This window comes from Alligator mississippiensis, chromosome 3, assembly GCF_030867095.1.
Source record: "Alligator mississippiensis isolate rAllMis1 chromosome 3, rAllMis1, whole genome shotgun sequence".
NCBI lineage: Eukaryota > Metazoa > Chordata > Crocodylia > Alligatoridae > Alligator > Alligator mississippiensis.
The window spans coordinates 173,168,375-173,195,783 of NC_081826.1; the positions used below are offsets into that span (position 1 = coordinate 173,168,375).

General features: G+C 44.9%; 1 long non-coding RNA gene across 1 annotated transcript; it reads right to left on the reverse strand.

The window, feature by feature from the left end:
• Positions 1-413: 413 nt before the first annotated feature.
• Positions 414-26,636, reverse strand: LOC132249120 (uncharacterized). The gene is made up of 4 exons (XR_009460520.1): positions 26,594-26,636; positions 25,272-25,366; positions 14,972-15,136; positions 414-1,315 (listed from the first exon to the last, which is right to left on the reverse strand). It is a non-coding gene; the product is annotated as an uncharacterized LOC132249120 (long non-coding RNA).
• Positions 26,637-27,409: the final 773 nt, after the last annotated feature.

Here is a 27,409-nt window from a genome sequence, read left to right on the forward strand (position 1 = left end):
CTGCCTTGGGGTCAGTTACTAAGCTGTGTCTTCCAGCTTAATCCAATAAAGGTTATCATTTCCTACTTGCTAGCCTGTTTGTAGCAAGTGGGATTCATAAATACCTTTTGCTTTCTACACCCTTTTATTTTATTATTATATTCATTCATTCATTCCTTTCAATTTATTCCTCCCCCAAAATCCTCATTTTGTTTTTGTTAGTTTACTTTGACTCCTTTTTCCCCAGAAAAAAAATCTGTGCTTTCTCTCTCAGTGTGCATTCCATTCACTGTGCAGGGAAGCACAGCATATATGGCATATTATAATATAGAATTTATTCAAGAACACATACATACATTTATATATTTTATTTATTACAGAAATATATACATACATTACAGAAATACACATACATATACAATTATCTACATATATATAACATAAATCAGATTATATTACAAAAAAAAAAAAAAAAACAACACACAGGTTTTCTAGCAGACCAAGGCAAAGACAGCATGAAACACCATGAAGCCCGATGGAAAGGCACCTGGCAAGCCCTCAGGAAGGGGTGGAAAAGGGGGTAGAGGGAGATCTGTAAGTCCCCCACCCCAAACTGAGACAGCCTCTTTCCTACAACTGGCAGGCATGAGGCTTACAGTTCTACAGGCAGCAAGGAGAGGGGAGCAGTGCCAGTGCCACTGCCTGTGCCTGAGACTGCATCCCCTCCAAGAGCACCAGCCATATTTAGAAGGTAATGTGAGCCCATTGAAGCTTTAATTCATTTCAATAAGTACTACAAGCAGTGCATAGAACATGGTAATCCCACACATTGCAGGATAGCTATCTGTCAAGATTTAACTAAAACAGGCTGAACATTGTCCACTGCAGGGCTAAAATATCCCATGCAGCCAAATTTATTAAAATTATATAGGCAAGCACTAGCTGTTCTGGCACAGAGGGAAGAACACCAAGGAAAAACTCCATGGTGTGTTAGATAAACAAGCATTAATTGTAAGTGTGTGTGTGTGTGTGTGTGTGTGTGTGTGTGTGTGTGTGTGTGTGTGTGTCATATCCAGGTTTTCACATATTCACCATTATGAACACTTAGCCACATGTGCTTTATACACCAAGTAAAAGCCAGTACAAGTTGGGAGAAAGAATGGATACAGAAATTCTAGTGAGGGCTTCTACTTTCTTGTTTCACATCGAGACGTAAAAAATGGGAGGGATACAGTATACAGAGACAAGGATACTATCTTTAGAATCAAGAGACACAAAATTCACTGTTTTACTACAGACTCATCTTGTCATTTCAGTCTCCTAGCCCCTCTATTCCCTGTGAATAAATTGGAAAAAAGATATTACTGTTAGCTTACAGACATATTTTGAGGAGAAAGATACTGAGGCTCATGATGTGCTCCAGTACTACAGTCTCTAATGAGATTGTTTAAGTACTGAAGACAGATAGAATAAAAAGGGTTAGCAATGGTACAGCACCTTACAAAAATTAAATAAACCTTTTAAGCCTCATCTACTCATCCTGTTCTCAAGCATGAAAGGAAAGGTCTATTGTTACAAGCTGGATTTGCAGAAAGCAACCCATGCTAAGGGAAACTCAGGGATTTTATTTTTTTCAAAACACCAAGCTAACTCTCTCTTATATTTATAAAAGATGATACTTAAAAAAAAAATTCCCAGCATTAAGTGGACTTAAATAATATAAGAAAAATGATGAAATCTCATAAAGATATCATAAAGATAAAGGATTTGAGAATGGCCTTTCACAACAGCACTGTTTTATATTTCTAAAGCAAGATATGTGAACTGTATAATGTTTTGTGGCCTACTGTTGATGCACAAGGTCTGATGTGCTTGACAAGTGGCATATTGGCAAGGTTTACAGAGCTTGAAGGATAAGCCAAGGCTAGTCTATAAATAATATTAAACAGGAACTTTTTTTCCCCTTCTGTGTACTGTTGCCTGAATACTAATAATAAATCTGGAAAGGGACAGCTCTACTGGTATTTCAAAACCCTTTGAAATACTGTAAAACATACACACTATATTTCCTGAGGTAGAAAGCCTCTCTCTCTCTCTTTTAAACTATAAAGCTATATGCCATAAGGAGGTTATATCATTCATAGAATATGTAATAAATCTCTTTACCTTTGCCTTCACAGTAATTTAACTGAGACAAAAGTCAATATCTTTTAGCACAGGAAGACTGGTTAGATGAAAAAGTAAGATGAAATCAAAGCAAAGTGTGTGCCAGTTTATCTGCAAATTGAATGTTTTATTGCAAATAATATAATGTCTAAAATAACACTAATGACCCTGTACATCATTCAGGTGATGTAAAGTAACCTAAAGTGGTTGTTCATGTAAAGCTACTTTACAGTGCCAGTGCCAGATAAAAGGTCATTGGTGCAGCTGAGAATTCAGACCTACTTTTCAGAAGATACAATCTGAAGAAAGCCAAAAAAAAAAAAAAAAAAAAAATCAGCATTGTAGCAGAAAATGTACTATTTTATTTTAATTAATTGGACACATTACATTGTATTTCTATTGACAAGACATAAACACCGATACGTGGGGAAAAGTTAGTCATTTTGGCCTTAAGACATGTACATTGACATTTGCATTACAGGAGGTAGCTCAAGGGATCCCCATTTCTGAGTTTTTATTTTGAACCAGAATAAAATGAATTCGGAAGTTCGGTTGCCAAAGAAGATAGAAGTATGGGAGATCTGGCAATTATGATGAGGAAAGATTTGCTACAACAGCTCCTCAAGTATAGGAGACTTCTGGTCAGGTCACATGCTACTAGCCAGCTCCCTTCTATAATCCATCAGCAAGATGAGCCAAAGGCCAGAGTTGCCATTGCATCTTAGTTTATGAAGTTTGGGTTTATTCAAATGGAAATGAACACAGGTTAATTGTGTTCAAAAGGCACAGCATTTACTAGCTGCCTTAGTGTGAGGTAGCATTTTTATTTAATTATTCAAAATAAAATTACATTAACCATAATGAAAAAAAAACCATTTTGTCCTGGCAAACTATATGCACATATAATTTGTTAAATTTTCATCCCCACTCACTGTGCTACTGATAATCTATTCCAAAGGTTTTTTGGGTAAGTCTATACCTATACTATACTTATAGTTCCATATTACATTGTGTTGATATGTGACACACTGCTTCCAACACACTACTTCCTAAACTGGAACTCTAACTAGAGAAGACTATGGAACTTCTTTTGTAGTAATGGGCCAACTCTCTACTGATGTAAAGCTAAAACTGACAGAGCTCTGCTGGTTTTCAGCAGCTTAGATCTGGTCCATTGTTGACTAACACTCTGAGGAACATAATTAAATAAACAAGAGGAAAGCCTATAAATGCTGCTAAAAGGGGGAAAATAACTGAAAATTAATATTTGATGAAAAATCCCATGGTTTGCTATAACATCTGTAGGGGAAAATCCTACAAATGTCAGGGCATCTACTATAAGCTCTGCCAAATCTCCCCCTTGGCATTATTGTAGCATAGAAGTGCAAATACCTTTATCTGTACCTGATCAAGAGCTAGTCTCCAAAATGAATGGGAATATTAGATTTAAGGTAGCACTGATTCCTGCAGAAACTTATCTGAGATTTTTATGATGAAGGATGTTACAAAACTAGGTTCTGTACAGGAGGATCAAACTAGGTTCATCAGGGTGTAAGGAGTAACCTAGAAAACACTACCCAAGACAAAGCAAACAGAATATTATGTGACGAATGCCCATCTGCAATGATAAGGAGGAGACAGTCTGAGATAAAGGGAGCTTGAAAACAAAAAGGAAAAAACAGGGAACTGGGTTAAAAGGGCTCATTAAAATATTAAAAATCACGCCCCTAGGTGGGGAAAAAGTATGCTAATGAAACATACATGTATGTAAATGAGATACATAGCTAAAACACAGGTATAGAGACATGCTCAGTAAAGAACTTCTTGCGTCACTCCTTAAAACCAATCAGCAAACAAATACGCTGGTGAGAACTTGAAAACTCCTGTATAAAAGATGCTTAGTGGTAGTGATCTGGTGTGCTTGTTACGTGAAATTATTCCGCTCACACCTTTTATTGCTAGCAATAAACCTTCTTTATACTTTCACCCCTGGTATCTTTATTGGCCTTTGCATACCGGGTACAATCCCAGACTTGAGCTGGGGCTCAACAGTTTTTGGCGACCCAGATGGGACTGCCTTAGTCTGGGCAAAGCTTATCTAACTGATGACCAGACGACCGCTCCTCCTTATCAAATGTCAGGCGCGCCCCGGGATCTCTTTTCCTGGTGAGACTTTTGCTTCAGGGGGAGCTGGATCGCTGAGGCAGCAGTAGCCTAACGGTGCAATGCCATAGAGTGAAAGTACCAGTAACAGGCACCTGGGTGAGAGGGTAGAAAGGGCATAAGGCCTACCGTCAGTACGCCTGCCTGGGATTATCTCTGTAAGTATTCTGCCTGGCCCGAGTCCAAGACCAGTGATTTTTCCCCTGTGAGGATGAGGACTAAGAACAGATCCCTGGATCCCAGGTAAGTCGGACGGTCAGAACCGGGAAGGCAGCCCTGAGATGGGTACTATTAACAGTAAGGTTAGGAAATGTACCCCCCTATCTTGTGTATTGGGACATTGGGCAGAGTTCGGTGGGGATCCTATGACTAAGAAGAAAGATAAATTCTTCTGTGAAACTGCGTGGCCATGCTATAAGCTAAATGATCAAGAACATTGGCCTCAGCAGGGAAGTGTTAATTATAATACCATCTTACAATTGATCTTGTTCTGCCAGCAGAATGGTAAATGGGAGGAATTGATGTATGCGCAAGCGTTTCTGTACAGATAGAAAGGTTTTGGAAGAATGTGGATTGGGGGAGGGGGTTGGGATCTGTGAGATGGCCATGGCTCGACCAACTGCAAATCCTGTCCTGGAATGTCTGGAGCCGGAGGCTCCCCTCCCTTTGCTGCTTCCACCTTATCCTCCTCCTCTCCCCCCTCCTCCTCCTCATTCATCTGATTCCTCATTGGCATCTACTCTTCCTGCTTCTTCCCCCCCCCCCCCCCGAGACAGAGGTTGAGAACACTCCCTGACCCAGGGATCTGGAACAGCACCAACCATGGCCATCAGGTGCTTGGCAATCTCCAGAATCCCCGACTTCTCCTGATATAACCCCAGGAGGTGGTTGGAGAGTACAGTTAGGAGCAGACTCCGGGGTTAAGGAAAAACATCGCAGGGAATCTGATCCTGGCTGTGGGAAGGGAAATGGGGTATTTCCCCTAAGAGAACAAGTGGTACCCGGGCCTCTCGAAGATGATGGTGAGCCAACCTACCGTCGAACCTTTGTGCACATTCCTTTCACTACATCAGATTTGTATAATTGGGGGAACAATACCCCCAGCTTGAGAGAGAATCCTGAAAAGGTACGAAACCTGTCTGAAATGATTTTCAAAACCTATAACCCAACCTGGGCAGATGTTCAGTTCCTTTTAGATATCCTGTTGACACCAGAGGAAAGGAGGATGGTAGTAAACAAAGCCCATGAGTATGTGGAAAAGGAAATTGCCGCAGGGAACCTGCAAGGAAATAGGGACGATCATGTCCCCACCCAGGAGCCAGATTGGAAACCAGACCAAGATATGACCTCCATCCGTGCCTATTGAGAATATATCCTCCGAGGATTGAGAGATGCTGTGAAAAAACCTCAGAATCTCAGTAAGGTGTATGAGATTCGACAGGAGACTAATGAGACCCCGAGTGCTTTTTTGGAAAGAATTTACACTACTTTCAGACAATACACTCGCGAGGACCCGGAGGATGCATCAAACACTCGCATGGTAAATATGATCTTCATAGGTCAGAGTGCACCGGACATTAGAAAGAAATTGCAGAAGACAGACGGAGCAACAGGTATGCCTATTTCCCAACTAGTAGACATTGCTTACCAAGTATTTACTAACCGAGAAAGTGTTCAGGAAAAGCAACAGGACAAGAAAGAGGAGAGAAAGATGAAAATGCAGGCAGCCCTAGTGGCAGCTGCAATCACGGGAAAACCCAGAAATGAGGGATCCCGGAGACAGCCTCAGAGACGGGGTCCATTAGAGAAAGATCAGTGTGCCTATTGCAAACAAAAGGGACACTGGAAGCGGGAATGCCCCTATCGGAAATTTGGTGAAGGTGAAAAGAAAAGAGAGGAGAGCAGTGGACTGTTTGCTTTTGGAAGGGATTCAGATTGAAGGGGACCGGAGGCCCGGGAAGGAAAGATAACCCAGATCCCAGTGTCCGCTGACGAGCCTCTGGTTAAATGCAACTAGGGGACAGAGATGAATTGGTAGATTTTCTCGTCGATACAGGTGCTGCCCATTCTGTCTTAACTCAAAAACTGAAACCTTTAAGTAAAAAGACTGTGCCGGTGGTAGGGGTTACAGGGAAGGCAGTAACATGACCCTTCCTACAGCCAATGACCTGTAATCTTGGGCAGGCCAAAGTCACCCATCAATTCTTGTACATGCCAGACTGCCCCGTTCCCCTTTTAGGGAGAGACCTCCTCTGTAAACTGCAAACTACGTTGTTGTTCCAGGATGGGCAAATGTTTTTAACAATGCCTCCTGAAAAGGGGTGGCATTTGCAGGCTTGCCTTCTCGACCTTCTCCGAGAGGAAAGTACACCGGATATTCCTCAAACCCTGCTCGATGCTGTTGTTCCATGGGTATGGGCAGGTCACCGACCCGGGAAGGCTAAAAATGCTGACCCTGTGAAGATTCAACTTTTGCCAGGGGCCCAGCCTCCATGTGTGAAACAATATCCAATGCGGATGGAAGCCAGGAAAGGACTGAAGCCGTTAGTTGAACGGTTCCTGGAGTATGGCCTTCTCCGTGAATGTACATCAGCTTTTAACACACCCATCTTGCCTGTGAAGAAGCCTAAGAGTGACGAACATCATTTTGTCCAAGACTTGAGAGCTGTAAATAAAGTGGTCGTGAGTATATACCCGGTAGTTCCTAATCCATACACCCTGCTATCTGCCTTGAACCCAGAACATAACTGGTTTACGGTTATTGATTTAAAAGATGCTTTCTTCTGTATACCGGTAGAGAGGGGATCTCAGGAAATATTTGCATTTGAATGGGAAGACCCAGATACTAGCATTAAGACTCAGTTTTGCTGAACTGTCTTACCCCAAGGGTTTAAAAACAGCCCAACCCTATTCGGCACTGCATTAAGCAAGGATTTACGTAGGATCAAACTGCCACTGTCCTGTGCTCTTTTGCAATATGTGGATGACTTGCTTTTAACAGCCACCGTTGAAGCAAGCTGCCTGGAGGGAACAATTTGCCTCCTCAATTCTCTGGGCCAGGAAGGATACCGGGTCTCCAGAAGTAAAATGCAGTCAATATCCCAGAAGGTAACATACTTGGGATTTGAATTACAGCCTGGTCAGAGAGCCCTGTTGCCTGAAAGAAAAGAAGCTATATGCCGGCTAGCACCCCCAAAAACGCAGAAACAACTATGGGGATTCTTAGGTACAGTAGGTTTTTGCAGGATTTGGATTCCAAATTTTGGGGTTATTGCAAAACCTCTGTATGGAGCTACACAAGGTGATGAAGAGGTGCTCGAATGGACTGAAGAGTGTGAGCAAGCATTCTGCCAGTTAAAGCAGGCTCTCATTGAAGCACCCGCCTTAGGACTACCGGACATGAGTAAGCCTTTTTCCCTTTTTGTGCATGACCGAGGGGGGTAGCCGTGGGAGTGTTAACACAGAAATTGGGTAGCTGGCAAAGACCAGTGGCATATATGTCTAAACAAATGGACTTTGTGTCATCCGGATGGCCTGCTTGTCTCCGGGCCATTGCTGCCACCTGTCTGCTAATACAAGAAGCTGAAAAGTTAACCCTAGGCCATGAAATGACTGTTTATGTGCCTCACGCAGTGCTTACAGTCTTGGAGCAGAAAGGAGGGAACTGGTTAACCCTGGGACTAATGGCTCGATCTCAGGCCATCCTTCTAGATAAGCCTGAAATAAAATTGGCCATTTCTCGCACTGTAAATCCAGCAACACTGTTGCCATCTATGGCTGACACCAGATCTTGTACATGATTGCCTGCAAACATTGGAAGCTGTTTATTCTTCAAGACCAAATCTGAGAGACAGACCTCTTGAAAAAGCTGACCTGGAGTTCTACACGGATGGCAGCTTGAGTATGGAGAATGGAATTTGAAGATCCGGATACGCTATCGTGACTACACAGAATGTGATAGAAGCAGGACCTTCAGCTCAAAAGGCTGAACTCATTGCTATGACTCGGGCTTTGCAATTGGCGGCCAACAAAACCGTTAATATTTATACTGACTCTAAATATGTTTTCCTTGTTTTACATGCTTACGGAGTGCTGTGGAAAGAGCAGGGTCTACTTGATGCTAAAGGAGCAGGCATTAAGCATAGCAAGCAAATAAAAGCTCTCCTCAAGGCAGTCTGGGAACCAAAGGAGGTAGCGGTAATGCATTGTAAAGCACATCAGAAAGGGAACGACCCCTCCACAAAAGGTAATCAATTTGCTGACGCTACAGCAAAGAGAGCAGCTAAAAGACCTCAGACAGACTTGCTGCCCGAAGTAAGTAATCTGTTACCTCTCCTCCCAGACTTATACCAGCCTGTGACACCACAGTATGGGGAAAGAGACAAACAATTGATAAGAGAGTTTCAAGCAAAGAAGGGGGAGCACGGGTGGCTAGTAGCAAAGGATGGCCGCATTATCATCCCAGCTGCCTGGGTTCATGTGGTAGTAAAGAGCGCTCATCATGGCACCCACTACGGACCCAGGGCCCTGGTAAGATGGATCAGTCACTATGTAACTGGAGTGGGATTAAGAGAGGCTGCCAAGAAGGTATCAGAGACATGTGAGGTCTGCCAGAGAAATAACCCAAAAGGAGGGAAAAAAGAAACTTCAGGACATCAGAGAATAGGCAATGGGCCAGGAGAAGAATGGCAGGTGGATTTTGTTGTTACCCCGGCAACAGGGGATGAGATATCTCCTTGTCTTTGTGGACACTTTCTCTAATTGGGTTGAGTGCTTCCCATGTCGGACTGCCCAAGCCCGAGAGGTGGTCAAGGCACTCCTATGAGAAATCATACCTCGCTTCGGACTTCCAAAAGGAATAGGGTCAGACAATGGCCCACATTTCATTGCATAAATTACTCAGAAGGTTTCTGAGTTCCTGGGAATCAGCTGGCATTTACACACCCCTTGGAGACCCCAGTCCAGTGGAAAGGTGGAACGTATGAATCAGACCTTAAAAAGACACCTTGCAAAGATTTGCCAAGAAGCTCGACTCAAATGGCCAGAGGCCCTACCCTTGGCCCTGTTACGAGTAAGGGTCGCACCACATTCTAAATTGGGATTAAGCCCGTTTGAGATAATGTATGGTAAGCCTTACCCTCTGAGTCTGCCCATGGGTACTGAGCAAGTTACATGTTTTAGGAGAGGGAATGATTAGAGAATATGTATGGTCCTTGGTTTCTGTTTTGTCTTCCATCCATCAGCAGGTATGGGATGTGCTGCAGACACAGGATCAGTCTCCTGCCCCGGAAAACTGACTATTACCTGGGAGTTACGCCCTTGTGAAAGAATGGAACGAGGAACCACTTCGAGCCAGATGGAAGGGCCCATATAGGGTACTTTTGATGACCCCGGCGGCAGCAAAGCTTGAAGGAATCAAGACTTGGATACATTCCAGTTGCCTAAAGCTGGTGGCTGGACCAGAACAAGAAGGAACTCCTGCAGACTTCGGGACTGGAGACAGAGAACAGTGGAAGGTGGAGCCAATAAGAGACTTAAAATTCCTATTCAAAAGAGAGGAACTTTAAATAATTTGTCAATCTTTGATCAAGTTTTACAGGCCTTATCATGAAATTGTTCAAGGTTTTATTGTGGGGCACCCTGATCTGTCCACTCCTACTCATAGGAGGGGAAAACCTTTTACAACAAAAATTTGACCCTCAGGAAGATGTCTGGATTTATCTGGCCCGGGAAATTTTAAGTAGAATGGACTTCTGCTTAGCGGGAGGGATCAATGCTCACCTGGTTTTTACCTCATGCAAATACAGACCCCGTTGCAGTACCAACCCCTTTGAAAATTTTACAAAATTATACTATGCTGGAAGATGTAGAGAAGGAAAGTACATATCAGGATATATATATATAAGTGGGGGACTATTGTAAAAGAGAAAAGCAGAAACATGTTCTCCTTATGGGTTCAGGCAACAGCTAATGCTTCTGAATGTTTCCTAATGGTTAATTGTACTGGTAATTGCCTTAAAATTGAACCAAGGTAAATCAAATGATTTTACAAACAAAGAAAGCTGATGATACTAGATTTTTGTTAAGCCAAATTGAATGGAGCAATCATAATAATAAATTAAAAATGGTCCATAGGGGGGAATGTAAGGAGTAACCTAGAAAACACTACCCAAGACAAAGCAAACAGAATGTTATGTGATGAATGCCCATCTGCAATGATAAGGAGGAGACAGTCTGAGATAAAGGGGGCTTGAAAACAAAAAGGAAAAAACAGGGAACTGGGTTAAAAGGGCTCATTAAAATACTAAAAATCACGCCCCTAGGTGGGGAAAAAGTATGCTAATGAAACATACATGTATGTAAATGAGATATATAGCTAAAACACAGGTATAGAGACATGCTCAGTAAAGAACTTCTTGCGTCACTCCTTACAACCAATCAGCAAACAAATACGCTGGTGAGAACTTGAAAACTCCGGTATAAAAGATGCTTAGTGGTAGTGATCTGGTGTGCTTGTTACGTGAAATTATTCCGCTCTCACCTTTTATTGCTAGCAATAAACCTTCTTTATACTTTCACTCCTGGTATCTTTATTGGCCTTTGCATACCGGGCACAATCCCAGACTTGAGCTGGGGCTCAACAAGGGGATGAGGATGCTGATGACAAGGAGAAGCCAGGAATGATGAACCTTGAGCCAGGTGCTGGAACAGTCCAGGTAAGTAACAAGAGCCCAGCTAAGCATCAGAATGGGGAAGTAGTAAGGGCATTTACTGGGGGGGAGCTTAGATGCCTCTATACTAATGCTAGGAGCATAGGGAACAAGCAGGAGGAACTTGCAGTCCTGCTTGCAAATACAGAATTTGATCTGGTTGGGCTAACAGAAACCTGGTGTGATCCTACCCACAACTATGCAGTGGGCATTGAGGGCTACAGGTTATACAGACAGGACAGAGTGGGGAAATAAGCAGGGGAGGGGTCGTTGCTCTCTATGTTAAGGAGCAATATACATCTTCCGTAGTTAAATTGGGCCAAGAAGAAGGGCAAATTGAGGTACTATGGATCAGATTACAGGGGGGTCAGGGAGAAAGGGACTTGGTAGTGGAGGTCTGTTACATATCCCCACATCAGGGGGACGAGTTAGACCTAGACTTCTTGAGACAGCTCTCAGAGGCAGTGCACTCAAAAGGACCTGGTAGTCATGGGTGACTTCCTAGACATCTCCTGGGAGAAACAGGCAGCCAGGTCTGACCATTCACATAAGTTTCTAACCTCCTTATAGGACCTTCACCTATTGCAAGAGGTATGCATTCCCACTAGGGGAAATGCCTTACTAGACTTGGTGCTGGCCACAGGGGATGACTTGGTGGGGGATCTGCAGGTACAAGGTAACCTAGGGGATAGTGACCCTCTATTGATAGGGTTCACTATCTAGAGAAAGGTGGGGAAGATAACTAGTAGGGCAGAAGTGCTAGACTTCAGGAAGGCCAACTTCAACAAGCTCAGATTAGTTAGGGAGGGACTGACTGGTAAAAGCCTCAAAGAGTTGGGAGTCCAGGAAGGGTGGGTGTTTCTCAAGGAACTAATCCTGCAGGCACAGAAAAGGACAATCCCCGTACACATAAAGGGGAGCAAAACAGCAAAGAAACCCTCTTGGCTGAGCTGGGAAATCCAGGAGAGCTTGGAGGGGAAAAGAGAGGCCTCCAGGGTGTGGAAGCAGGGGGCAGCCACCAAGAAGGAGTATAGCTGCTTGGCCCAAGCTTGAAGGGAAAAAGTAAGGAGAGCCAAAGTGGAAATGGAGCTTAGGCTGGCAGCAAAGGTTACATATAGCAAAAAGTCATTCTTTAAATACATAAGAAGCAAAAAGAAAGTGCAAGGTAACTTAGGGTCCCTTCAGGATGAACTAGGGCAACTGGTAACAAATAGGATGGCCAAAGCAGAGCTTCTAAATTATTCCTTTGCATCCGTGTTCCTAGACATGAATACAAATACGTATCCCATTAGGACTTTAGGTAAGCCCAGTATAGATACCAACCCACCAACTGTTTGTGCTGACCTAGTAAAGAGGCACCTGGAGAAGTTGAATGTATTTATGTCAATATGCCCTGATGATCTTCAATCTAGGGTACTTAGGGAATTAGCTGGAGTCATAGCGGATCCATTGGCACGACTGTGAGTACTCATGGCACTCAGGACAGGTCTTAGAGGATTGGAAAAGGGCCAATGTGGTCCCTATTTTCAAGAAGGGGAGGAAGGAGGAACCAGGTAACTATAGTCTGGTTAGCCTCACCTCTATCCTTGGCAAGACCTTTGAGAAAATTGTTAAGGATCACATTTGTGGGGGGCAGTGGGTAAAATAATACTAAGGGGCAATCATCATGGGTTCACCGCAGGCAGATCCTGCCTGACTAACCTGGTTCATTTTATGGGTCACAAAATGCTTGGATGAAGGAACAGAGGTAGATTTATTTACTTAGATTTTAAAAAGGCCTTTGACACAGTGTCACACCCAATTCTTATAGGTAAACTAAACAGTTGCTATGTACATTATTACACAGTCCAGTGGGTAAAAAATTGGCTTATGGGACACACCCAGAGAGTGGTGGTGGATGGGTTGTTTTCTACCTGGAGAAATGTGGGCAGTGGAGTCCCCCAAGGCTCTGTCCTGGGACCAATACTATTCAACATCTTCATTAGTGACTTGGACGCGGGAGCAGAAAGCACCATCTCCAAGTTTGCTGATGACACCAAACTATGCGAGGAGGTAAACAAACTAGAGGGCAGGAAGCAAATCTAGGCTGATTTGAACAGGCTGGGGAAGTGGGTAGAACAGAATAGGATGCAGTGTAACAAAGATAAGTGCCATGTGTTGCACCTGGAGAGGAAGAATCATCAATACACCCATAGCCTGGGAGGTACCATTACCATTTTAAGTACCACAACTGTAGAAAGGGATCTCGTAGCTGTAGTTGACTCCAAAATGAACATGAGTCACCAATGTGATGAAGTAATAAATAAAGCTAACCATACCCTTTCTTGCATAAGTAGGTGCATCACAAACAGGTCTAGGAAGGTGATGCTGCCCCTCTGTGTGGCATTGGTCAGGCTGCAGCTGGAGTAGTGCATCCAATTTTGGGCACCACACTTCAAGAGGGATGTGTATGGCCTGGAGAAGGTTCAGAGGAGGGCCACTCATTTGGTTAAAGGCCTACAGAAAAAACCCTATGTGGACCGATTGGGAGTCCTGTACCTCTTCAGTTTCTGCAAGAAGAGGCTGAGAGGTGATCTTGTGGCTGCCTACAAACTCATCAAGGTGGGGGGGGGGGGGGGTCAGCAAGAAATAGGGAATATAATGTTTACCAAGGTGCCTATCAGGGTAACTAGAAGTAATGGTCACAAACTGAAAGAGAGAACATTCAGACTGGAAATCAGGAAAAAATTCTTTACAGTGAGGGTTGCCAAAATGTGGAATACACTTCCAAGGGAGGTGGTGCTGGCCCCTTCCTTGGAGGCATTTAAAAGGAGATTGGACAGACATCTGGTTGGGGTCATCTGACCCCAGCACTCTTTCCTGCCTGGGGCAGGTGGTTGGACGCAATGATCTAATAGGTCCCTTCTGACCATAATGTCTATGAAAGTATGAAAAAAGAGCTATTCCTTTATTATAATTATTCTCATTTAAATTATGGTGCTTAAGGCCCTTAGACTACTGCCTGCTAAAATGGACTTCAAATAAACCCACAAAACTTTTCCACATACTAGAATATCAAGGGAAGAGGCTTAAAGAACTTACAGCCATTGTGGTCAATTGTTTTGCTACTTTCATCTCCTCCATGCCAACAGCAAAGAGAATATTTGTCCCAAGGAAAGATTTACTAAAGACCGGTCTGCTGAAAAATTAAATTAAAGGATATTCTAAAAAAGTGAGATACAGAATAGTATAACACAGGGGGTTATAGATTAAGAGGTTTAGAATGACCTTTGGGAATTTGTCATTCTAAGATAGAAAACATGGTAATCATATTAAGCCCAGAAAACAACAAAACAAAAGACAGAAATGAGTCTCAAAAGCTGGCCTACATTTTTCAGTCAGTCCAATCCAAGATATTGCCTTCAATTTATTCTATTTTGTTGAATAATGACATTCAGAGAGATGAGAGTTAGAATACTTATAAGTTAACTTTTCCTATTTGTATATAAATAACCTCTCCATTGAATTGTTAGTATTTAATTATTACAAATGAAATTATATATTTTATAATTACATATGAATTACTTGTCTGTATGAGAGTACTTGTGGAGTTAGGCATTATACAGGAGGAGTAAAAAATCTGGCCCAAAGTATCAACACAATTTGTACTCGCGAAGTTGTGAAAACTTGAATTTAAAATTCATTCCCCTGCTTCCTCATAAAGTTGAGCAATACTTGTAAATATTTTTCCTGACAATTTATGCCACAATCCTCCCCCAAACCATTCCATGTATTTCTGTAACTTCAGTGTTTTGATTTTCTACAAATTTGGGGGGGGAGCAACTTTCAATTCTGAATCATGCAAACAATAAAGTGGAAAAACAATAAAACAACCATTTTCAATTAAAAAAAGTGTTTGAATTTTTTTCCCTGCAATTTGAGTTTCAATTTTGCTCCCAAGTAAGTTCCCGTACCTGAAACAAAGACAACCATGAACAGGTAGTATCTTCAGTAGGTCAGCTTTGATTGGAGGTTGGCGATGTGGACTTGGGAGTCTCTGAGCCTGTGCTTGTAGGATGGCATCCCATCCTGGTATTCAAATAATCTGCTCCAATCAAAATCTAGAATGGACTCTGCAACTACAGTAAGAAGAATGTAATTACATAAATTCTGAATTTTGATGCCAACATGACCACAAAAAGAACCAGGAACCTAGCAGATTATGCATAGGCTTGCCATTATCAAGCTGTAATAAAACAATTGTTTGGTTCGGAAATCAGTAAAGGCAGGGAGCACGTGTCAGGACTCTGGATAGGGAGCTGAAACTCTTTCCTAGATTCTTCTAAATATACTCGAGTACATATAGTTCAGGATCACAGAGGGCTTAAATATATCCAAAGGGCATCTTGGTTCCAGACTGCAGGTCAAATTGGCAGTTCTAAGGCTTATGTGGTAGCAAAGACTCCTTTCTTCTTATCTAGGACATCAGTGAGGAACAAATATTACCCAGACAAGACAATCATGGCCAAACATTGGACAGGCCCTCTTACAGGAGACTGCAGTGTAGCTGTCAGCTAGGCCCTAGGCCATTCTGTAATTTTAGCCCAATCAGTAGTACACAGAAAGTCACTAACCCAGGTGAGCATCAGGCTTGTTAGCAGTATGGGAAATAAAAGTTTATTTTCCCTGCATGCGACTGCATAACTGGATCAGGTGGAATGAGCACTGGGTGGACAGTACGAGTCCAAATTGGAGCATCTCTTTGTGTTACTCTGTGGCTACTTTCAACCTCATATTCTCACACAAGCCTCATAAGCAATCACTTCTGCTTGGTCCATCAGGTCTCACAGCAGACTGGCTGTTGCAGGACACTTTAGGTGCCCAGCTCCTATAAAAAGTGGGGACTGCTAGGGAAAAAGTCCTAGCAGTGAGTAGGGAGCCCCAGCTGTGGGTTACCAGGGCAACCAGAGTGAACTAGCAGCCCACACCTGCCAGCAGTCAGCTGACAGGAAGAGGCAGGGCCTGGCTCACATATAAGTCTCAGGCTTGAGGCCAGGAGGGGAGTTCCCTGCCAGCCACCAAGGGTGAAGGAGCTCTCCCAGAGCAACCAAAGGGGAGAGGCCTGTCCACAGGAACCACTTCTGTCACTGTTGAGGGATGGAGTATTCCCCAATAGGGTGAATGATGTTATAGCTGGGTGGTTTGGATTTTATGGTATAGCCCAGGGGCTTGTGTTTTGTTTGCTGTTTTACCGGTGGCTTGGGTGAGGCTATTAGGGGAAGGAGGAGGCCTCATAAGGCACCCACAGCAGCATAGGGAACCCCGGTGCCAGGGAGGGCGCAGCATTTTTTGGGGGTGCACCGACCCTGGCATCAGAGAGGATGCAGCATTTTTGGGGGCACCAACCCCATTGCGAGACAGGGCTGCGGAAAGCCCAAGCACCAGTGAGGGCATACTGCGAGACAGGGCTTCAGAGATCCCGAGTGCCAGTAAAGGTGCAGTGCAAGACAGGGCCATGGAGAGCCCAGGGAGGACAAAGGGACCAAATTATAACAAGGCCCAGACCAAACAATGTCAGTCAGTACCATCGGCAAGGCTTGAGCTGTGGTGTAGGGGTGGAAAAGGAGCTACAGACAGCACCCCCTGGCATCAGGGCAGGAACTGGGTAGCCTCCCGCTTAATTACATCTATTAAGCAATTAACAACAAGGCATGGCAGGTAAGAAGGCAGGTGGTTGGCCCATAACAGGTGAGCAGGGTCACCAGTAGATGGACCCTGAAGAGGCGCTCCTGTTACACTGACACCTCCATAAAATTTCCAGAGGTTCTTGAATGCATCACAGCCTATTGAACTAATTTGTTCAAAACAGGATGGAAAAGTGAGAGAGAGGTCTGGAGCAGGGAGAAGCATAGGGAAGATGATTCATGCTCAGTCTTGGAGAAGTACTCTGGAAAGGCTGAGGTACAGACACATGGGTCACCGTGGGCCCAAGTACAGGACCATAGCATCTGGCCTGATGTGTATCTAGCTGATGTTACCAAGGATGGTAGCATCAGGCCAGCTTGGAACAGAAAAGGTTCCAGGCAAAGTACTTTATATTGACTTTACCATCCTATCCCATAATCCTGTTCTCCCCCTATATATACTCTCCAGATACCAGGTTCTGTAAGGTCAGGGTGTCCTCCTTCCCCCTGCAGATGAAGATATCATCATGCCTGTTGATTTCCACTAGCACCTTCTTTCATCCTATAAAGCCCTCTGGCTGTCACCCTGATGAAACCCCAAAACTTTCCCCATTTCCCATCAAACTTATCTGGTGAAGGTTCTCTTAGTTCATGCTTTAGCTGGATAACAGCAGAGATGCTATGGGCTTGTACAGCAGTGAAAATTCCTGTCAGAGCATGGAGTACTGCCTGGAGTGACACACAGGTTCCAAAAAGTTTCAAAAGGCATTTAGTTTATGCACCCAGGCTGCCAAGTCATGCACTCAAACAGCATCTACTCTGCATTTATTCTTGGCAGGGAACCCAAATGGTAAGCTGGAGAAGCTGTTCAAACTGTGATAATATTTAGAAATGTGGTGGTCAGATGCAATGGTATGAACTGAGGTTTGAAATTGGAATCAGCTGTCAAGAGTCAGGAGAATGTTCAGGAGCAAGGCAACTAGCACTTTGAGGGGTCTGTTGAACAACACCCTTACAGACCTTTGCCCTAGGTGGGATTAAGGTGGGATTATTACAGGCATGTTACTGTTGTGGCTTCTGACACCCAAATGCTTAAAGCTATACATGTGCATAGATTAGTGTTGAAAAGGTCATAATTATTTGCAAGCTAAAGCCTCGATCTAAATAATACCCAATACTGGTGTTAGACCCTGACTCCATGTGGCACCCAACGACTAGGGAGATGATGATCCAATTGCTCCTGGATCCCGTTAGTCATTAGCCAGAGCAAGCAAGGAGCAAACACTAGCACACATTACTCACAACAGCTTTATTCAGAATGGAGACAGCTTTGGGCAAAGGTCCCAAAAAACTAACAAATCAGGGACCTGCCCTGAACAATAGTTCTGTCCACAATTATACACCTTGGTTCATGCTCATTACCATTTACTCCACCCTTGCTCCTCCTTCGGCTCCACCCATATCTCCTCCTCTCAAGCTCCGCCTCTGTTTACTGTTTACTTCATTAGCATGGGATTGCCTATGTATTTCATTCATTTACATGTCTTTTTGCTATGAGCGCAAGCGTAAGGCCTTGACTCCTGCTTCTTTCGGTCACTTGGATTTTGACCAAAGCCTGGAAGCTTCTGGAGGCCTCATCACCAATCACCTTTTCGCATATGTTTATTTCAGATTCTGTTACCAATTATGTGTTGTTTTTTACATTCTAGTCTGTTTTTCAGTCCCATGTTCTACCATATTCCACATTCCTAAAACTTCACCTCATTCACAGCACAGACTCACACAGACTTACTTGAAAATGGTTGACACAGTTAGGATGGTTACTTAGCATAAGCAAATGGCTGGCTTAGCATAAGCATTCATAAACCCAATCTTATATATAAGCTATATACCTTACAACACTACTATATAGTTAGGAAAAAAATACTTGCCTAAGCGTCTTGCAATGTTACTTTTAATAGATCATTCTGCCTTGTGGTCAGAAGCTCTGCTAGGCCACAGGTGATGTCTTGTTTCAGCTGCAAATCCAATGCTTCCCAAGATCCAAATACTGTCACCCTAACAGCTTGAATAATGAAAGTGCACCTAGATTCCCTGTCTCTACTTTAGGGGGGTTGGTTTTAAGGAAGCCTTACCTTTCTCATTACAAAATCACTGTAAATCCAACCAGAGCATCTCCTAAATATTCTTGAAGAACAGCTAAATGTAGGATCATTAAGTTCACTTTTGCTAGGTATGAGAGAAGATTATCAGAGAAAAAGGATTCAACATCTGAAGGATCCATGGGGAATGCCATCTGGCACTTTATTTTACCATTTATAACAAGTGAATTACAGCCTATGGAGTGGGGGGAAACCCTGTACAACATAGCGTCATGGAAGCTGCTGACTTCCATAGTGAATGAGAAAGAAGCTGGGAATTTTATCAGTTACCAGCTAAGGTACTCCAATAAAAGCCTTGCTTTGAAGGAGAGAAAAAAAAAAAAAAAAACAACCCTGTGAGTTGACTTTTTCTGAATGAGACTGAGAGATTCTGTCAGAATACTGTCAGTTATCTCTTTGGAGTCAGAATAGCAAATAGTATAGAAAAAAAAAAAAACCAAAACAGTGTGTAGACACACTGCAAGACCAAGCAATGCAGATTCACTAGGAAAAAAAAAGACTGTTGGAGTGTAGCAAAGAAAGGAGAAAAAAAAAAGAAGATGATGTTATGTTTTGTTTCAGGACTTCACGTCATCTTTAATGAGTCCACAGACTTCATTTGTGCCTGAAATGGTTACTTGTGGAAGCTGTCAGGTTGACCACCCTGAAGAACAAAAATCCTCTAGTTATCCACAAAATAGAAACAACCTGGACTGTATCAACATAAGCCTCTCTGTTCTCTCTTGCCAGTGTGCCTCAAACCTAATCTGCAAAGACTAGCAATTAGGAAAGGTAGTTTGGTTTCCATGCCTCTCAGGCTTTAGCTTGTCCACTGAGTCTGTCAGCAAGGATTCTAGATGTAGCAATTGCCTTTGTGATATGGATATTCATCCAGTAGGGACTGTGGTGAGATCTCCAACCCATTTCAGAGGGACCATTCAATAGTCAACAAATAGTAACAACTCTCAGGTATTGTCAGTGTTGTCATCATCTTCCCTTGACACAGGATTTTTACTGTGGCAGGGACACAACTATCTGATGGGATACAGTAAAAATAAAGACAATGTTGCAAGAAAACAAATCTTAATGCTGTTTTTTTAAAAGAAGAAGAGTGCTATAATGTGTAATCTCTCTTATGCTGAAAGAAACGTTTGAAATGCAATCTCTGGGCATGCCTACATGTCCATTGATTCAAGATCAGTTTACTTGCAAGTAAACTACTTGCGAGTAAACACTCCCATGCAGGCATCTACATATGCAGAGATGTGGAAGCAGATTTGCTGCTCTTAGCAGCAAACTAGTGCCACTCCCTATGGCCATACAATGGGCCCCTGCCACCACTGGGGGGAGCTCAAGGCTCTGGCTGCATCTGTCAGCAGCCAGCAGCCATCTTGAAAAGCCAGCCCTGCTCTCTGCACCCTGGCCAGGAGCAGCATGCATAGAATAGGGGCAGCACAGGACAGGACATTGGTACCCAGGGGCAGGCAAGCTGGTGCAGCTAACCTGCAGCCTGCCCAAGGGGACACAGAAGCCTGAAGCGGCCTCAGGCTCCCCACATGTGTGCCCTGATGGCTAGAAAATTATAATTAGAAGTTTGCTTTTACCTCCAAGTGGTTTGGAGGTAAAGTAGACATTGCATTAGAACAATGTTCCAGGGCCATGGCAAGGATTAATTGATTTCTAAAAGCCTGTTTGTAAGTTTCTTCAAGGCCCACAGTGTCTGACACAGGCAAGCAGAAAACAGATGCACAGGCTGGGAAATTGAAGACATGTGCCACACTGTTCTATAACATGAGGTAAGGTGGCATTAGGTCACAGTGCCAAACTGGAGAGCTTTTGGGTTTTCCAGTTTTGGTAAACAGGCCTGTGGCGGCAATGTGCCACCACGGCCTCGAGAAGAGGCAGGGGAAAACTGCAGGGCATGCAAAACCCAGAAGCAGACCCCCCAAGAGGGGAACTTACCTCCGGAAGACTCGGCGGTGATGGAGCCGGGACCACGGCGGCAGCTGCAGCCACAGGTGCAGCCGCGTGAGCCGGCATTACGCCGGCTATTTAAGCAGCTGTTTCCTGTGCAGGAGGCAGCCGGCCCAATCACAGCGGCCAGCATGGCCGCTGTGGGAACGTTTAAAAGCCTTGACAGGACCCATGGGGAGGGGGAGCCAGACGGTAAGAGAGGTGGCTGGCAGCACATCTGGCATGCTGAGGCTCCTGCCGGGAAGAGGCATGCTGTAGTCCATGCAGTACCAGCAAGCGAGGCAGGGGAAACCTTTGAGCCCCTGACTGAGGCAGAACAGGGAAACCACAGCAGCTCCCTGCAGAAGGCGGACAAGGAGAGACCAGCGCTTCCCCTAGGAGAAGGAGAACAGGGGAGGGGTTCGGAGTCCCCTGGAGATCACTGGGGAAGAGAAGGCAGCTCTGTACCCCACACCTCCCCAGGAGAATATTATTTCTGAAGAGGATAGGGAGAAAAGGCACTAAAGTACAGGAAAGAAGTCCAAGGAATAAAGAGGGAAGGGACACAAGCCAGCTAAGTTGTTCAGCTGTGTGCTCTTCCCTCCGTCTGAGGCCTACTGCGGGACAAGCCTGCAAAGACCGAGGTTAACATCCAACCAGCACATGACTGGTTGGCGACTAGACGGGGTATAGGGGGGGCAGAGCCCCGTGGAACATCGTAACTAACAACTGTGAGTACAACCGTGTCAGGGTGCCCCTCTGGGAAGATCTCCACTAGAAACCTCTCATGAGAATTTAACAGCAAAGTCGTGGCAGGCGAGTCGAGGGGAGGGGCTACCTTACCAACAGGTGATACCGTCCATAAGACAACTGACATCACAAGGCCAAATAAGGAGGTCCAGTAAATAACTAAATTAAAATGTGTGTGCATGTGATAGGTTTGTTAGAACAAAGGAATATGCTGACAGAACAGAATGTGGATAGTATAATGATCACAGAGAAACCAATGAATGATGTCCAGTGATGAAGAGTCATCAGTGGAGGAAAAGGATATAAAGGGAGGGATTTCAGAGCAGCAAAGGGTCCCCAAGAGGGGAACCCAAGGCCACCATGGACAGAGGGCACACCACCAGCCCATCGTACCCCACTCCCATAGGGGAGGAGGTGGGCCTGGGCCTTTGACCTCCAGGCTGCTGACATCTAACATTCAAAAAAGAGCCTTAAGGTGAAGCTCACATACTGGCCAGACATACCTTCTCTCTGTAACAGGCTTAGGACTCAGATATATAATTGTTTGCATTTTTTTTATTTGCTATCATTATGTATTAATAAAATTTGCCTATTATTGAATAGAGAGGTCATGGCCAGTCTGAGGGTTTGGGTCTGCCTGGAATAAGGTATCTGGGTCATAAGTTCAGTGCCAACATGCCCCAGAACTCAAAATTCCTGCAGGCTTTTAAGGGCCTGAGGCTGGGGCTACCATAGAGCCAGCCTAGCCCTGGGGCAGGAGAGGCTCTCAGCCCTCAAGCCCTAGGGCTCGCCTCAGGTTGTCGTCTAGTGGCAGGACTGACCAAGAGCAGATTTGATCCCAGTTAGCATTTACACATTTGTTACTATGCAGTTACTACTCATGAGTAAATTTGCTACTTGCATTTGCAGGTAGCAACTATGCTACTGTGCAGTAAAGCATTTTTTGTAGCAACTATGCTACTGTGCAGTAAAGCATTTTTTGGATGCACCCACTGTGTACAACTGCACACTTCAACGAGCCCACTGCCAATGAAAGATGTGTGTTCTACTAATAGTACTGGAAAATGAAGTCTACAATGTACCAACAGAATGAACATCAGCACTGCAAGATTGCTGTGCTGTCCTACAAACTACCCACAGGAGAGTTTTCCTTATTTTACCCATCAGTGGAAATGCTGTAAAAAGAAATATATTAAAATAGTGACACAAACTTAAGACCAGAAATAAGGCTTTTTTTTTTGGTATTAAAAACATTGGAGAGAAGATTCCACTTTGGATCTTGCTTTACTAAGGTAGCTACTAAATGAAAGGAAAAAAAAAACATTGATGGCCTAGAGCCAGTACTAACTGGCTTGAAAATAGATAAGCATTGGGAAAAAAGAAAACAACCCTGTAAGGTGGAGAAAAACATGTGATGAAGTTAACATTAGTAAAATGTTTGGATAAGCTTATCTTCTTGGAATGATCAAAATGCTTGACAAAGTCAGGAGTCTGTCTCAGTTGATAGTATGGGGAGATACAACAGGAAATTATATACTATACTAAAACATTCTGACAAAGAATTTGAGGCTATAAAGTATGGGGATTTCTAAAATGGCTTGGAACAAAGCTGTGATGTAATTGATGGAACATCAAAGGGGGTTTGAAACCTCTTACTGAAGTCATCCATTAGATCTTAGCTTCTTCACAGAACTGACTGCTTATTACCATATCCAAATATTTTTATGAGATGTTTTTATTACAGCAATAATAAGTATAAATATAGATTATATAAACAATAAACACATATATATTATTTGTTAAGAGATATGGTGGGCTGTGTGTCTGGAGCATGTGCTCTGAGAAGCTGGGAGTGACTGCTGACTGCTGAGCGAGTGCTGATTGCTGACTGTTGTGGGATCGTTGACTGCTTTGTGATTGCTGCCTGGGCCTGACAGAAGCCCAACAAAGGGGCTGAATCAGCTCAGACCCAGAAGGGTATAAAAGGAGACTCCCCAGGCAACCAAGGAGCCAGCACACAGGGACTGCAAACAGGGGAAGCAGTTTGCAGGCAGTTCATGGGTAACAGCATAGCCCATTACCACACAATCTCTCTTGGCCATGGCGGTGACTCATTGTACCCGCAGGCATCCTGGCATTGCTGAGACCTCCACCCAGACAGAGCCCATGGCCCCAGACTGCAAGTGCTGCTTGGCATGGCTGCTGGCAACTGGGTATGGGGGCATGCCCACTTTTGGAGTGTGCTCCCTGGTGGAGTCTCTGGAGGGCCGGGTGAGGGAGCTTGAGGAGGAGAAACTTCAGCTGCGCACCATCAGGCCCCATAAAAACTTCATTGATGGCTACTGCCAGACCCTTCCCCAGAAGGAAGAAGAAAAAAAAAAAAAAAGAGAGAGAGATGGTGGCCAACGTGATAGCTAACCAAGAAGACCCACCTGGAGCAACCTGGAAGACAGTCACCTCACTCTCCAGGAAACACAGGGCCAGGGCCAGGGCCTCCCTTGGCCCTGCACAACAAGTACACTCCCCTCCCCACACATGAGGAGGCTCCAATGGCAACACAGGGAGAGGAGGAAGGAAAGCAGCTTGCTGCCACCCCTAAGAGGAGGTACAGGTAGTGGTGGGGGACTCCCGCCTGCAGGCCTAAGTAGCTTGGGTTGTGGGCCCAGGTAGTTTTTTCTTCAATTTGCAGCAAGGGAAGTTTAGGTTGGATACTATGGAACTGTCTCACTAGCAGGGTGGTAAAGCACTGGAATAGATTTCCCAAGGAGGTGTGGAATCTCCATCCTTGAAGCTTTTTCTGGGTTTGATAAAGCCCTGGCTGGAATGACCTATTTAGGGACAGTCCTGCTTTGAGCAGGGGGTTGGAGTAAATGACCTCCTGAGTCCCCTTCCTACTCTAATTTTCTATGCTTCTATGACCTACTGAGGTCCCTCCGATCCCTACTTTCCTATGATTCTGTGAAATGTAAAAATGAAATGGTATTAGTGTTAAATTCATGGTGTGTGCATGTGTGTGTGTATTTAATTAATATAGTAGGCATCTGAGAGTCTCCCAAGCCAACGGAGTTGCTCAAGTGAGTTCTTCATACAAGGGATCCTTAAATATATGACCATCATCAATTCTTTGCATATGACCAAGCCATTAAAATCAATTTTGACTAAGAAGAGAACGGATGCTTGGAATGTTGGCACATTTCAAGCCCTCACTATGGGTAACTTTGTCCTGCCAGGAATTTCCTACAATGTGTCAATAGTAATGTAAGTGGAAGCTGTTGAGATTTTAGAAGACTAGAAAATAAAAAAAAAAACACAAAACTCTAGAAAAAGACAAGTTACAGTAATAATTCTTGAGAGAATAGACTGGGATGTTTAATACAATGGAAGAAGAAGAAGAAAGTAAATTATGTCAAGAAACCCCTATGATTGTTCATGGACAGTAACTCGCATATAAATTTTACATCACAATATGTCAGTCACATTTTTATTAAAAAAGTCAATGTGATATTGTGAAATGAAGCTGTAGGTGCACATGGATCAAGGAACAACTAACTGGTTGATGATGGGTAGATTTCCAAAGATTTGCAAGTGTCTCATTAAATAAGCCCTTCCCTAAATTATAAATGTTTATGGACCTGATCTAATGACTATTGATGTCACTTATTCTCCCTCCCCTCCCCTTCCCTCTCCTCCAACCTCCCTGGAGACTTTAAAACAGAACCGTTTCTGAAATTTTCCAAATCACTTACCCCATACTTTACTGAGATCAGAGTACCTGATTTAGAAGCTGTGCAACTTTTTTTTCTTCCATGAGGTACTTCAGTGATGCACATACTAGAAATACCTAAAAGAAATAAATTGATTTCCAATCATTCTTGCTTCAACTTGGGATATAAATAGAGTGAATTTTAGTGTTATTTTGGCACATCTTTTATTAGGTCTTGGCCAGTCCTAGGAAATGCAAACATTTGCAAAAAGAAAAACACTTATGAAAGTATTATTTGAATTTTTTTTAAATATTGCCAAAGTTTAGTCATATTCGGTCCTTATGAAGCTCAGCTGTGGGTTGATTTTATCTGAACTGTTCTTTCTCTGCCTAGTGACAACTCCCTTTCTCCCTAGTATTGGTAGTAACACTTAGCATGTATACCAACCACTACAAGTAATTGGAGAGTGTGACAGGGGGCCTCCTCGGGGCTGACCTCCATGGCCCGCCCCCTGTCTTGTGGGCAACCGCCCGCCTATCTCGCCTGCCACACCTTTGATGTTAATTGATTCAATTAAGATGTCAATTAAGCGGGAGGCTGCCCATCTAGTGCCCCAATGCCAGGGGGCGCTCTCTGCGGCTCCTATCCTCCCCAATGCCTCAGCCCAAGCCTTGCAGATAGCATCATGGTGTTCACATAATCACCGGCCCCATACTGGGCCCCAGAATCTTCTATACAGGACCCCTCCATGATCCTTCCGATCAGGCGGCCTCTCCGCTGTCATCCAGGCTACCTAGCCCCCCCGAAGCTACTTTCCTCTCTCGGGTGTGGTCCCCCCAGGATCTTCGGCTAACTGGCCCTGGCCCACCTCCAGGCCAGTCAGGACCCCAGGCTCCTGGCTCTTGGGCGTCCCTCACGGTAGGCCCCTGGCCCTTTTGACTCCCATAGTCCTGGCCCCAGCTTGGGCCAGTCGAGGGTACTCTCCCCTTCGGGCCGGGTCTCTAGCCGCTCACTCGCATCCTCGGGCCTCACTGTGCCACTACTCCCTTTCTCTTAGGGGCAACCACAGCACCACACCCTGTACTCAATCACGCTCTTGGGGTCCACCTTCTCTGGGCCCCTCACAACACTGGCCCTCTGGGCCCCCCCAACAAACACAAGGGTAACCCACCCGGTGGTGGTGGGAGCTAGGGGTTAAGGCGCCCCAACCCACCTTTCACCAGGGTGATAACTGGCCTGGCATTTCCTGGGGGCTCCCGCACCACTGACAGTCCCACCAGGCCACCCACTCCCGGCAGGGTGCAGTTTCAGGTCATGCCCAGGACCAGGAGCCTCCTTACCAACCCCTTGCAGCTCCCCCTTACCTCTGGGTGATCTTGGCGGCACTCCAGCCAGGCAATGTTGCTGCCTCCCCACCAGCAGGCAAACTGCCCTGCTTATATAGGCAGCCCTTGCCTCTAAAATGGCTGCCCTAATCAGGCACCTGGAGGCTGGCAGCTCCAGGCCCTTAAAGTGGCAGGCACACACAGTGCACTGCCACACACCTCCCCCCTTAAATCATCACTGCCCTCTCACACTGGGGCTACGCAATGCACTGGTTGCTCCTCACCACTGCCCCCTTTCTTGGGGCCTCACTACCGCCCCCTCGCTGGGGCCTCTCATCACCGCCCCCTCGCTGGGGCTTCTCATCACTCATCCTACTGCCCCCTCACACTGGGGCCCCGCAACCCACTGGTTGCTCTCATCGCTGCCCCCTCTCGCTGGGGCTGCCCCCTCACTGGGGCCGGGGTCTCCTTACCCTGCACACAACCTGGGGTCTATGTTCCCTGCCCGCAACCCACTGGTTGCGCTCATCACTGCCCCCTCTCTTAGGGCTTCTCTTCTTATCAAGCCTCCGGTTTTCTAGGCCCCACACACTGCTACCCTCTCAACTGGGCTCACCGTCCTGCTATTCCTTCTCCCAAAGCTACCTTCCCCACTCGGGTGTGGTTCCCCTGGAACCTTCGGCCTCTTGCTCTGGCCCACCTCCAGGCCAGTCGGGACCCCAGGCCCCCGGCTCTTGGGCATCCCTTGTGGTGGGCCCCTGGCCCTTTTGACCCTCGTGGTCCTGGCCCCAGCTTGGGCAAGTCGAGGGTACTCTCTCCTTCGGGCTGACCACCACAGGACCCTGCCCCCCTCGA